At 38.8% G+C, this 13291-nt stretch overlaps 1 pseudogene; it reads left to right on the top strand.

The window, feature by feature from the left end:
- The first annotated feature begins 223 nt into the window (after window positions 1-223).
- On the top strand, window positions 224-498 carry LOC120861537 (annotated as a pseudogene).
- Window positions 499-13291: the final 12793 nt, after the last annotated feature.

Genomic DNA, 13291 nt, shown 5'->3' with positions numbered 1-13291 from the left:
CTTTCTTCACAGTCCAACTCTCACACCCATCAGACACCTAATTGCATCTCTGTTAATAGTAACTCCAACTTCAGTATTTTGTTTGGATTCCATCTTATTATATAATCATAGCTAAATTAAATTGTGTTGTTTGTAAAAGCAGTATATTGACCCCTTGCATCATGTGATCGACTGAGGGGCCCCTGACACCAGTGTGGCGTAGAAGGAGGCGACGCATGGCGGGATGGAGGCTCTCTTGCAGCAGCACTTGGAGGACTCAGCGGAGAACCCGTCCACTATTGGAGTCCTGTACACAGATTTACAAGCACTCAATCTGGGCTGCCACAGACCCTGTCAGATGAGCGTGCTGGGATGATATCTGTTCTAGCCCAGAGAGCAGCTAAGCTAACCTCATACCCCACTGGTATTTCTGTGGTGTGTCTACAATCAGATAATGGGAGTATTATGCTCCAGAAACACGATGGCATCACAGAGGCAGTGTACAAAATGGCCTCCTGATGTCTTGTATCAGTGCTCTGAAGCCTGTCACAGGCCCTCAGTGGTACCTTATGTTAATTATCTTATAGATAATATAATATACTAGAGTTCTAGTAATTAGACCATTCATGTAATAGGCATTGGTCACTTTCCTATTAATTTTAGAGTAAGCCTTTTGACCCTCTGTGGCTTGACTTTTCAAATACTAGTTAAGGAAAGTACCACATTTTGAAACAGCAGGTTTAAGTCACCTTGTATATAGAATTTTGTTATGTTTAATAATCCCTTGGACTGCAAGGAGATCCAACCAGTCCATTCTGAAGGAGATCAGCCCTGGGATTTCTTTGGAAGGAATGATGCTAAAGCTGAAGCTCCAGTACTTTGGCCACTTCATGCGAAGAGTTGACTCACTGGAAAAGACTCTGATGCTGGGAGGGATTGGGGGCAGGAGGAGAAGGGGACGACCCAGGATGAGATGGCTGGATGGCATCACCGACTCGATGGACATGAGTCTGAGTGAACTCCGGGAGATGGTGATGGACAGGGAGGCCTGGTGTGCTGCGATTCATGGGGTCGCAAAGAGTTGGACACGACTGAGCGACTGAACTGAACTGAATAATCCTGGTTGGAGGAAAAGCAAGCAGTATACTGATTCCAACATTATAGTTTCAGTCTTGGGATGTTTCAATTATTATATATGAAAGCTATTTTAACACTGATTAACCTCTGCCAACAATTTGTAGAACTTTCCATATCAATCAGAAAAATGACCAAATGTAGTGATAAATTAATTGAATGCGAGACCATTACACTTTGGTGGCTCTAATGCCATGGTGGCTTATGAAAGCAAAACAGAATCTTAGCCTGCAAATGCCTCAAGGTTACAAAACTGAAAATGTAGGGATGACCAATCACAAACAATTTAGGCTTTACGCTGTAACCAATCAAGTAACTTCCTTTCTTTATATCTGTACTTTCTCTGTATGGCTTCCCCTTGGCTCCTCTCTGCCAAGAGTCTGTCTAAGAGTACTCTTAACCATTTCCTGTTTGGTGCTGCCTCATGTCAATTAAGTTTTGCTCATTTGCCTAAAATTTAAAATATGCCTCAGTTTATCCATCAACAGTTGTTCATTCATCTCTAACAAAGAATAATGATTTCTGTGATGTGCCAGAAACATTCAAAGATGCACGTCTGCTCAGTCCCTTAGTTGTGTGCGACTCTCTGTGACCCCATGGACTGTAGCCCATCAGGGTCCTCTGTCCATGCGATTTTCCAGGCAAGAGTACTGGAAGGAGTTGCCATGCCCCTCTCCAGGGGCTCTTCTTGACCCAGGGATTGAATCCATGTCTCCTGCATTGCAGGTGGATTCTTTACTTGCTGAGCCATCCAGGAAGCCAACATATACATAGATCTCCTCCCTTTTCCATTTCCTCTTTTTTTTTTTTTTTTAGATTTTTATTTTTACTTTATTTTACTTTATAATACTGTATTGGTTTTGCTCTTTTTGAAAAACTCAATCCCACTGCTCTAAGGTGAATCACTTTGAATCATTTTTATGGGGAATTTCTTCCAGGTTTCCTCTGGCCAGTCATCTTGCTTTGTTTGCCTGGTTCTGAGTCTGTATGTGGTATATATTAATATCAAGGTCCCTTCCTCTGTGCATTCAAGATGGTTTCTAGTGAAGATGCCTAAGAACAGGTTGACATCATTACTATGAGGTGACACCCCCTGTCTTTTTGACCTTCAAGGAGCCTTTCTGTGTGGTTGTTCTTCAGTCACTCAGTTGTGTTGGACTCTTTGTGACCCCATGGACTGCAGCACACCAGGCTTCCCTGTCCTTCACCATCTTCTGGAGTTTGCTCAAACTCATGTCCATTGAGTCGGTGATGCCATCCAACCATCTCATCCTCTGTCGTCCCCTTTTCTTCCTGCCTTCAATCTTTCCCAGCATCAAGGTCTTTTCCAATGAGTTGGCTCTTTGCAGAAGGTGTCCAAGTATTGGAGTTTCGGCTTCCTCATCAGTCCTTCCAGTGAATATTCAGGATTGATTTCCTTTAGGATTGACTAGTTTGATCTCCTTGCAGTCCAAGGGACTCTCAAGAGTCTTCGCCAACACCACAGTTCAAAAGCATCAATTCTTTGGTGTTCAGCTTTCTTCACAGTCCCACTCTCACATCCATACATGACTACTGGAAAAACCATAGCTTTGACTAGATGGACCTTTGTTGGCAAAGTAATGTCTCTGCTTTTTAATATGCTGTCTAGATTTGTCATAGCTTTTCGTCCAAGGAACAAGCGTCTTTTAATTTAATGGCCTCAGTCACCATCCATGGTGATTTTGGAGCCCAAGAAAATAATGTTTGTCACTGTTTAAATTGTTTCCCCATCTATTTGCCATAAAGTGATGGGACCGGATACCATGATAATCGTTTTTTGAATGTTGAGTTTTAAGCAAGCTTTTTTACCCTCCTCTTTCACCTTCATCAAGAGACACTTTAGTTCCTCTTCACTTTCTGCCATAAGGGTGGTGTCTTCTGCATATCTGAGGTTATTGATATTACTCCTGGAGGTCTTGATTCCAGCTTGCACTTCATCCAGCCCAGCATTTTGCATGATGAACTCTGCATATAAGTTAAATAAGCAGGGTGACAATATACAACCTTGACATACTCCCACGTCTGGTTCTAACTGTAGCTTCTTGACGGGCACTCAGATTTCTCAGGAGGCAGGTAAGATGGTCTCATATTCCATCTCTTTCAGAATTTTGCAGTTGGTTGTGATCCACAGAGTCAAAGGCTTTGGTGTAGTCAGTGAAGCAGAAGTAGATATTTTTCTGGAATTCTCTTGCTTTTTCTGTAATCCCTGGATGTTGGTAATTTGATCTCTGGTTCCTCTGCCTTTTCTAAAATGAGCTTGAATATCTGGAAGGTCTCGGTTCAGATACTGTTGAAGCCTGGCTTGAAGGATTTTGAGCATTTCTGTGCTAGCATGTGAAATGAGTGCAATTTTGTGGTATGGTGAACATTCTTTGGCATTGCCCTTTCTTTGGGACTGGAATGAAAACTGACCTTTTCCAGTCCTGTGGCCACTGCTGAGTTTTTCAAATTTGCAGGCATATGGAGCGCAGCACTTTCACAGCATCATCTTTCAGGATTCTCTGTATGTATGTGGTAGGGAAGTTCTCCTTGACTTTGAGAATGAGGAATAGGTGGTCATTTATCTCTTATCTGAGCAGGGTTCAGCTTCTTTTCTTACTCCTCATTTGGGATATCCATCCACAAGGACAAATTCTGGCTGCTTAGCCTGGGGCCTATCTCTCTCCTGCCTCAGTATGTGGTATCTGTTTAAATATGGCTGATTTTGACCCCCTCCAAAGAGAAACACAACATTTATGAGCCCAAAATATAATAAGATAATTATTTCTAGGTAAAAATTTTGGAAAGACTTCAGTTTTCACAGGCCCTGGACAGAGCATCTGAAGAAACAGCAGTTTCATTGCCAAATGTAAGTGAATCACAAATGACATAATTTCCCCTGCAAAATGCCAGGAATATTTCTCTGTATATGGTTGTCTATATCATGATCTTATATATTTCTGAATCTCACTTTATGTTTAAAGTCTGCAACTGTATCTTTTATCTGTATTCTACACTTAAAAATCTTTTATAAATACAATGCCAAACCATTCCTCTCAGATGTGTACATACCAATAATTGAATAAAACTATTAAGGCATAAATACTTGATTTCTTAACATCCATAAATATCAAGAATTACTTTTACTGTTTTAAAATATTGTAAGAAAAGGTTGTAGGAGACATGCTATTACTCTACTGAAAAAATTTATTTAAATGAACTAAAGTGAACTGTTGATGACTTAAGTTTGTGTTCTTAGAGTTCTAGTTTTCTAAAAAGGAGAACTCTTGAATTTGGTGAAACCAAAAGTTTTAGTCACTCAGTCATGTCTGACTCTTTGTGACCCCATGTACTGTAGCCCACCAGGCAGCTCTGTCCATGGGATTTTTTTCAGGCAAGAATACTGGAGAAGGTTGCCATTCCCTTCTCCAAGGGATCTTTCTGACTCAGAGATTGAGCCCAGGTATCCTGCATTGCAGGCAGATTTGTTAGCCATTGGATGGAGAAGGAAATGGCAACCCACTCCAGTATTCTTGCCTGGAAAATTCCATGAACAGAGAAGCCTGGCAGGCTACAGTCCATCAGTTGCAGAGTTGGACACGACTAAGCACACACATGTAGCCATTGGAACATTCATCAATTAAAAAATTAAAAATAGCTGAGATTAGAATTTACTATAATGTACTCAGCCTCCTGTCCTGTAACTCAGTTTGATACATACAAGTTTATTGTGACAATTGGTTTATTTCTGATGAATATTGCTAGAAAAATTTCTTCATAACTATAACAGACCCCCTAAACTCTTAAAAAGCAACGGACTGTAATTGTATTCAAAGCAAAGTTCTAGAATTACTCTGAATTCGACATATGTTATTTACATTTTCATTTTCTACAATTATCCTTCTTGATTCATATTAGCGTTACCCAGAAATCACCTGGGTTCATCTTTGTTAAAAAAAAAAAAAGTGAAAACATAGCAGATGCATTAGAGTAATTATATAACAATTTCTGCTGCAGGCTAAAAGCATCTTTCAGGCATTTTAATTAAGCCAGGGGTGTTGCAGCATGCTAGCAAATTTACTCCATTTAGTCTTCAAAAAATACATGTTATGACATGCATAATGACAGAATCAATGCTTTACATTTTAAAGAAACAATCTTTTTCATATAATCAACTTTATTTTAAATGGTAAATTTCTATTTTAAGGTTAACTCAGGAATACCTGTATGTATAATTTAAAGAAGACAGGAGAGGCCAATTATTTTGAGGAGAGATGGATTTGGGTGCAGGCTTCCACTGTATTTACTTTTCATGGATTTATTTTTTATTTTGCAAGAAGAGATTAGTAGAATACTTATGAAGTAAAATTTTTTTCTTGAAGAATTCTCCATAGTATCCAATTTTATTGCCAATGTACTATAAGAACTAAATATTTTGATTCTTAATTAGTAATAAAATGTCAATAGCTATTTTAGGAAGACTAGAACTGTCTTTGTTTTGGTGACTGTAATAACCACTAATCTTAATTTCTAGATTTGAGCAGTTTGACTTTTGGGTTATTTTGGCCATCTTTTATTATTTTTTTACTTCACATTTACTGTCTTCTATGATGACACTTTCTAGAAGTGTCTTTCTGTAGGAGGGTCTTCTGTATGCAAAGTAATTCCCCCCACTAGCATTCAGTTCTTTCCCTTTGTTGTGAACAATTATGAATCCTTTTGGTTGCAAAGGTAGAATAAAGAAGGAGGAAGATAGGGGATAAGAGAAAAGGAAAGGAGTGGAAAAATAAAGGAGATAGAATAGAAGCAGGTGAAGAATTTTAACAGAGGGAGATATAATTAATTCTGGAGAAAATGAATGGATAGAATGAATGAACGAATAGATAAGTATTAATAGATAAGTATTAAAATAAAAAGATAGTATAGAATAAAGCAAATAGCAAAACAAATAGCCTGTGTTATTCATTTTAGTTAAAGAAAATATAATCTAATGCCTAAAAAGAAATTAAATTCTCTTGGAAGATGTTAATGTCAAAATATCTATTCAGTCTTGTCATACTTTAGATAAAAGCATAATCTTGCAGCTTGAAAGTATTCTGATGTATTTCTTCTGTAAACAATTTTCTGGGACAGGAAACTCTAAATGACATCAACTACATGTTTCAATTACAAACCAAATTAACATTATTTTAGAAAAAAAATGGGTATCTTCATTTAGAAGCCAGATGTCTTATTAAATACAATTTCCTCGGTTGGCTGCTTTATATTAGGGGCAGATTTAAAATAAGAACAGCTTCTGTAAAATATAATTATACCCTTTGTGTGGCTTTCATGGTCCTGGAGGCTGGAATATGAAAATCACTGACAAACAGATCTGCGAAGCAGTTTTTTTTTTTTTCCTCTAAAGAAGTTGTTTAAATCCAGTCAGCTGTCATTTTCTTTTTGGCTGTCCAGAACCTTGTTATTGTCTCAGTTATGTTAGATTGATTGATATATCCATTGAGAGTTTCCTGTTATGGCTTTCAGAAAAGTCTCTCATTGCTCTATCCAATGTTCAGCCATCAAATACTTCGTTGGTGGAGAATTTACTTTTTTTTTTTTTTTTTGTCTCATAAATGCTTTAAGATGGATGCAGTTAAGCATAAGCTACATCTGGTGTTTGGGAGTTAAGAGTTCTTTTTGTATCTGTCTCATGTGGACACTCTAATCAAAGAATGACTTCTTTTGCTTATTGATTATTCTTATTTTATTCTATCCCCTCTTAAAAAAAATTCTTAATGCATGTATCTTCCAATGGGTGATATTTACTTTTTTCGGTTCCTTATGTCTAATGAATTGGAAACTATTGGCAATTGGAAAACATTGGCGGTAAGTGACTGCCTGGTTATTAAAGTTTACTCAGATGCTCTCTGCATTATCCAGTAGATAGAACCATGGACTCCAGAAGCCAGTGGGTTACTTGGTCCAACAACCTGTCTAACACAATTGGTCTAGTGGTTCATACACATAATGTCTGGACCTTGGCACTTACAAGGAGCCCATTCCACCTTTGGACAATGCTGTCAGACAATTCTTCAGTAGATTGTGCTGGTGGATTTTCCTGAAGCTTCCATTTATTGATCAAAATTCTACCTAATGGCAACGTATAGAGACTTCCTTCCATTTCTCATGTAACTAACCCATTACATATCTGAAGGCAGCTGTTTTGCCCATTTGAGTCTTAATTCCCCAGATTTAACTTTCCTAGTTCCTTTGCTTGTATTTCATAGGGGTCCCCTGACCAGCCTGGTCAATCAGAAATTCTCATCCTACTTCTGCTAGAAGGTTGATAAAACTAGAGTTCTGTTGCTGTTTTCATCAAGACATTTTGAAAACTATTCTTTTTAAACAATTATTTTTTCTATTTAATAAGGCCCTCTTTAAAATCTCTTTTATATTATGAAATAGTCAATATGTGAGAAAGTAGAAGTACTTGGGTTGTCAAAAAACAAATCCAGACTTAGTAAAAACTTTATTTATTTTATTTTATTATTTTTTTTAAACTTTGCATGGTATCTTTTATTTTTATTTTTTTCTTTTTATTTTATTTTTTTAAATTAATTAATTTATTTTTTATTTTACTTTACAATTCTGTATTGGTTTTGCCGTACATTGACATGAATCCACCGTAGGTGTACATGCGTTCCCAAACATGAACCCCCCTCTATTTTTTTCTTTTTATAAGCAACTCACTTTATTATTTATTTATTTTATATTTAAAATACTTTATTTATTATTGTTATTTTTTTATTTTATTTTTTTTTACTTTACAATACTATATTGGTTTTGCCACACATTGACATGAATCCGCCATGGGTGTACATGAGTTCCAAATCCTGAATCCCCCTCCCACCACCTTCCCCATGTCACCTCTCTGGGTCATTCCAGTGCACCAGCCCCAAGGATCCTGTATCCTGTATCAAACCTAGACTGGCGATTCATTTCTTACATGATAGTATACATGTTTCAATGCCATTCTCCCAAATCATCCCACCCTCTCCCTCTCCCACAGAGTCCAAAAGACTGTTCTATATATCTGTGTCTCTTTTGCTGTCTCGCATACAGGGTTATCATTACCATCTTTCTAAAGTCCATATATATGTGTTAGTATACTGTATTGGTGTTTTTCTTTCTGGCTTACTTCACTCTGTATAATCGGCTCCAGTTTCATCCACCTCATTAGAACGGATTCAAATGTATTCTTTTTTAATGGCTGAGTAATACTCCATTGTGTATATGTACCACAGCTTTCTTATCTATTCGTCTGCTGATGGACATCTAGGTTGCTTCCATGTCCTGGCTATTATAAACAGTGCTGCGATGAACAGTGGGGTACACGTGTCTCTTTCAATTCTGGTTTCCTCGGTGTGTATGCCCAGCAGTGGGATTGCTGGGTCATAAGGCAGTTCTATTTGCAGTTTTTTAAGGAATCTCCATGCTGTTCTCCATAGTGGCTGTACTAGTTTGCATTCCCACCAACAGTGTAAGAGGGTTCCCTTTTCTCCACACCCGCTCCAGCATTTATTGCTTGTAGACTTTTGGATTGCACCCATTCTGACTGGTGTGAAATGGTACTTCATTGTGGTCTTGATTAGCATTTCTCTGATAATGAATGATGTTGAGCATCTTTTCACGTGTTTGTTAGCCATCTGTATGTCTTCTTTGGAGAAATGTCTATTTAGTTCTTTGGCCCATTTCTTGATTGGGTCATTTATTTTTCTGGAATTGAGCTGCAGGAGTTGATTGTATATTTTGGGGATTAGTTGTTTGTCAGTTGCATTTGCTATTATTTTCTCCCATTCTGAAGGCTGTCTTTTCACCTTGTTTATAGTTTCCTTTGTTGTGCAGAAGCTTTTAATTTTAATTAGATCCCATTTGTTTATTTTTGCTTTTATTTCCAGTATTCTGGGAGGTGGATTATAGAGGATCCTGCTGTGATTTATGTCGGAGAGTGTTTTGCCTATGTTCTCCTCTAGGAGTTTTATAGTTTCTGGTCTTAATTGTATTTATTTGTTTTATTTTTCTCTGTGCTATCTTTGTTGCTGCGTGGGTTTTCTCTAGTTGGGGTGAGCAGGGGCTACTCTCCAGCTGTGTTGATGGGCTCTGGAGTGTGTGGGCTCCGGTAGTTGCACATGGACTCAGTAGTTGGAGCTCTTGAGCTGAAGAGCATAGCCTCAATAGTTACAGCACATGGGCTTAGTTGCTGTGCAGCATGTGAAATCTTCCTGGACCAGGGATTGAACCTGTGTCTCCCACACTGGCAGGTGGATTCTTTACCACTGGACCACTAGGGAAGCCTGAGAAAGACTTTATTTGAGGGGATTATTGCACAATGGGGAAAGAGACTATTGCAATTCGGTAGAAGACTTTGACCATCAGATCTGCAAGCATTATACAAAAAGGGATCTTCTTTAATAGAAAGAATAGGAAGGTGAGAGGGAATGGTGTGCGGAAGTGGGCTGGAAGGGTAGCCAGATGGGATAGAAGATTGGAGACTCTTCTCCCCTAAGGACAGTCTGTTCTCCAGGGACCTCTAAGGGAGGAGCTGTATGCTGGCCAGAGTCAAGAGACCTTGGGGTAGGAGAGGAGTTAATCATAGGTTAACAAGCACTTTCTTCTGCTGAATCAGTGGGGACAAGCAGTTCAGCGAATCATTTCTGAGGTGGAGAATAGGAATTTGGAGGGTCTGTATCTGGCCACGGTGAAGGTAAACCAGGGCACTGTCTGTGAGTCTTATCTAGTTTACATGGGGACCAGTGGTTGTTTGAGCTAAGCCGTTTTCCAGTACACAAAAGAGTGATTGTGGGGGGATTTCTTTAAACATTGCTGTTTTCCAGGATCACAGGGCTCTGATGAAGTTCAACATTGTTACTATTCACTGCTGGACTTCACAGATGTCAACATTTTGGGCCATATTTGCTCTAAAAACAAAAGAAATCTATACTACAGATACAGTGAACCCATGCAACCTACTTCATTTCCTTATTTTTCTCCCCAGAGTTTACCACAATCCATTTCTCTTTAGATGTTGCTGCTTCTGTATGATCAGACAGACAGACAGACGCACACACCCACACAGAGTATGGTTTGTTATGTTTTCAGTTTACTAAATGGTTTCATACAATATATCCATACCTGTCAATCTCTAACCTATCCTCTATCTCTGTTTCTTTATCTATATCTCACTTTTCCTCAGTCAGTGGTGAGTATTTGAGATCTGCACATATTGGTATATGTCTTTCTATTTCATATATTTTACCTATTTAATTACTGTATGCCAGGGATGGGGGAGCCTGGTGGGCTGCCGTCTATGGGGTTGCACAGAGTCAGACATGACTGAAGTGATTTAGCAGCAGCAGCAGCAGTACCCTATTGGAATATTTAATTTTTAAAAATCCATTCTTCTGTAGATAGGCACTTAGATTGTTTTAATTTTTCCCTATTACAAACAATAAAGTCTTTTGTGTGTATCTTTAAGGTTGTGTATGTGTTAAAAAGTTTCTTTAGGGGGTGAACCTAGAAGTGGAGTTTCTGAAGCTTTACTATTAATAGATACTATCAAATTTTTCTCTAAAGCAGTTGTACAAATTTATACCCCCCTTTTTTCTCTAGCAGTCTGTGACAATTCCTTCTGCTCCACATTCTTATAATATATTTTAGTGTCAGAATAAAATTTTTTGCCATATTGCTAGGCATGAACTATGGTATCATTTTGTGTTAATTTTTAGTTCCTTATTAGTAATGAGATTGGGTTTATTTTCATATTTATAGACCATTTGGTTTTTATTTTTGCGATACAGCTATTCATAGACTTTGCCCATTTTCCTTGAGTTATTTTTCTTTTCTTATTGATTTGTAGATCTTCTTCCTGTTTTCTGTATACCAGTTTCTTTGTCAATCATATCCATTGAAAAGATATGTACCTAATCTGTTTGCTTTCATAGTTTTTTTAAAAAAGATATATATTTATTTTTATTTATTTATTTGACTGTGCTGGGTCTTAGTTGCTGTCCGCAGAGTCTTCAGTCTTCATTGCAGCATGTGGGGGTTGTAGCTGAGGCATGTGGGATCTAGTTCTCCAGTGATCGAACCCAGGCCCCTTGCATCGGGAGTGCAGGGTCTTAGCCACTGGACCACCAGGGAAGTCTTGCTTTCATAGTTTTCACGTTTGAATGTCGCTGTTTCAGTCAGCTTAAGGTAAATCATGCGATGGTAATAGAACTCCCAGATCTCAGGGTTTATTGCAGCAAAAGTTCCACTTTTACTCACATTCACCTGGGTTGACAGGCCCTGCTTCACAAATTTTTCACTCCAGAGATCAGAATTGAAGATGCAGCTCTTATCTTAGACATGTCAGTCTTGCAGCATAGAGAAGAGATTACAGACCCACAGGAAGGCTCTTAAAGCTTCTGTTTGCCAGTGGCACCTGTCACTTTATACCCACATTTCATTGGCCAAAGCAAACAGCATGGGGTGAGGGGGTGCAGTTGTGTTCAGAATGATACAGTCTGTCGCACCAAGACCATGGTCCTTTTCTTTGTGGTCTGTGTGTTTCATGCCCTGTTGAAATAATTCCCTGCTGAAGGTCATCAAGATATTCTATATGTTCTTTGGAGGGCTTGATTTTTACATTTATGTTTTTGATCTATCTGAATATATTTGGAGTGTAGTGTGAGTTAGATATCTAAGTTTAGTTTGTTTCTATGGATATTTATATGGATATTTTTATTTATATTTATGGATAGTGAAACATGCCGATCAGCCTGTTCATCAGCCATTCCAGCCTTTTTCCTCTGATGGTTTTAATGTGATCAGTGCCGTGTTTCCAGTTCCCATGTACGTGTGGTCCCATTCTGGTGTCTCCGGTTACATTCTGTTTGTCTATTTGTATACATCTATGCTAATTACACCAAAGAATTGATGTTTTTGAACTGTGGTGTTGGAGAAGACTCTTGAGAGTCCCTTGGAGATCCAACCAGTCCTTTCTGAAGGAGATCAGCCCTGGGATTTCTTTGGAGGGAATAATGCTGAAGCAGAAACTCCAGGACTTTGGCCACCTCATGCAAAGAGTCGACTCATTGGAAAAGACTCTGGTGCTGGGAGGGATTGGGGGCAGGACAACAGAGGATGAGATGGCTGGATGGGATCACGGACTCGATGGACGTGAGTCTGAGTGAACTCCGGGAGTTGGTGACGGACAGGGAGGCCTGGTGTGCTGTGATTCATGGGGTTGCAAAGAGTTGGACACGACTGAGCGACTGAACTGAACTGAACTGAATGCTAATTACTCTCTCTCTGTGTGTCTCTCCATATATTTATATATATATATTTTAAATTTAGAAATATTTCCAAGCATGCTTCAGCCTTGGGGCTTTAATTTACTGAGGTGGAGTTAGTTTTCACCCCTTACGTTTCCTATCTTGGAGACAGCCTCTTCTAGGACTTGGTTTTCTTGTCTTCTCTCCTGGCTCTGCCCTCCAGATCCATGACATCCACTTCTATTGTCACACCTCTGGTTTTGAGTTCCTGCTTAATTTCTGGCTCTTAAGATTTACCTTTCTTATTTATTATTATTACCCAGCTTTGTAAACTAATTTTGGAATATATATATATATATATATATATATGGGCTTTCCTTATGGGTCATCTGGTAAAGAATCTTCCTGCAATGTGGGAGACCTGGGTTGGATCCCTGGATTGGGAAGATCTGAACTGAACTGACTTGATATATATATATATATATATATATCTCCAGGAATTGAGTATATATTTGATTCCTGATCAGGGATCGAACCTGCGGCCCCTGCAGTGGAAACACTGAGTCTTATTATTTTATTTATTTATTTTTGTCTGTGCTGGGTCTTCGCTGCTGTGAGGACTTCTTTTCAGTTGCATGCCCAGTCTTTTCATTGCAGTGGTTTCTCTCACTGCAGAGCATGAGCTCTAGGGTACGAGGGCTTCAGAAGTTGTGGCACGGGGGCTCAGCAGTTGTGGCTCCCTGGCTCTAGAGCACAGGCTCAATAGTTGTGGTGCAGGGGCTTAGTTGCCCCACGTGGAGTCACTGAGTGTTAGTCACTGGACCACCAGAGAAGTCCCTGGGGGTTATATTTTATCCAGCATTTTGTTTTTTGGTAACATG

Source organism: Oryx dammah, unplaced genomic scaffold (assembly GCF_014754425.2).
Source record: "Oryx dammah isolate SB20612 unplaced genomic scaffold, SCBI_Odam_1.1 HiC_scaffold_3, whole genome shotgun sequence".
Lineage (NCBI taxonomy): Eukaryota > Metazoa > Chordata > Mammalia > Artiodactyla > Bovidae > Oryx > Oryx dammah.
The sequence above is the reverse complement of the archived record's forward strand: the minus strand, read 5'-3'. Positions and strand labels throughout refer to the sequence as shown.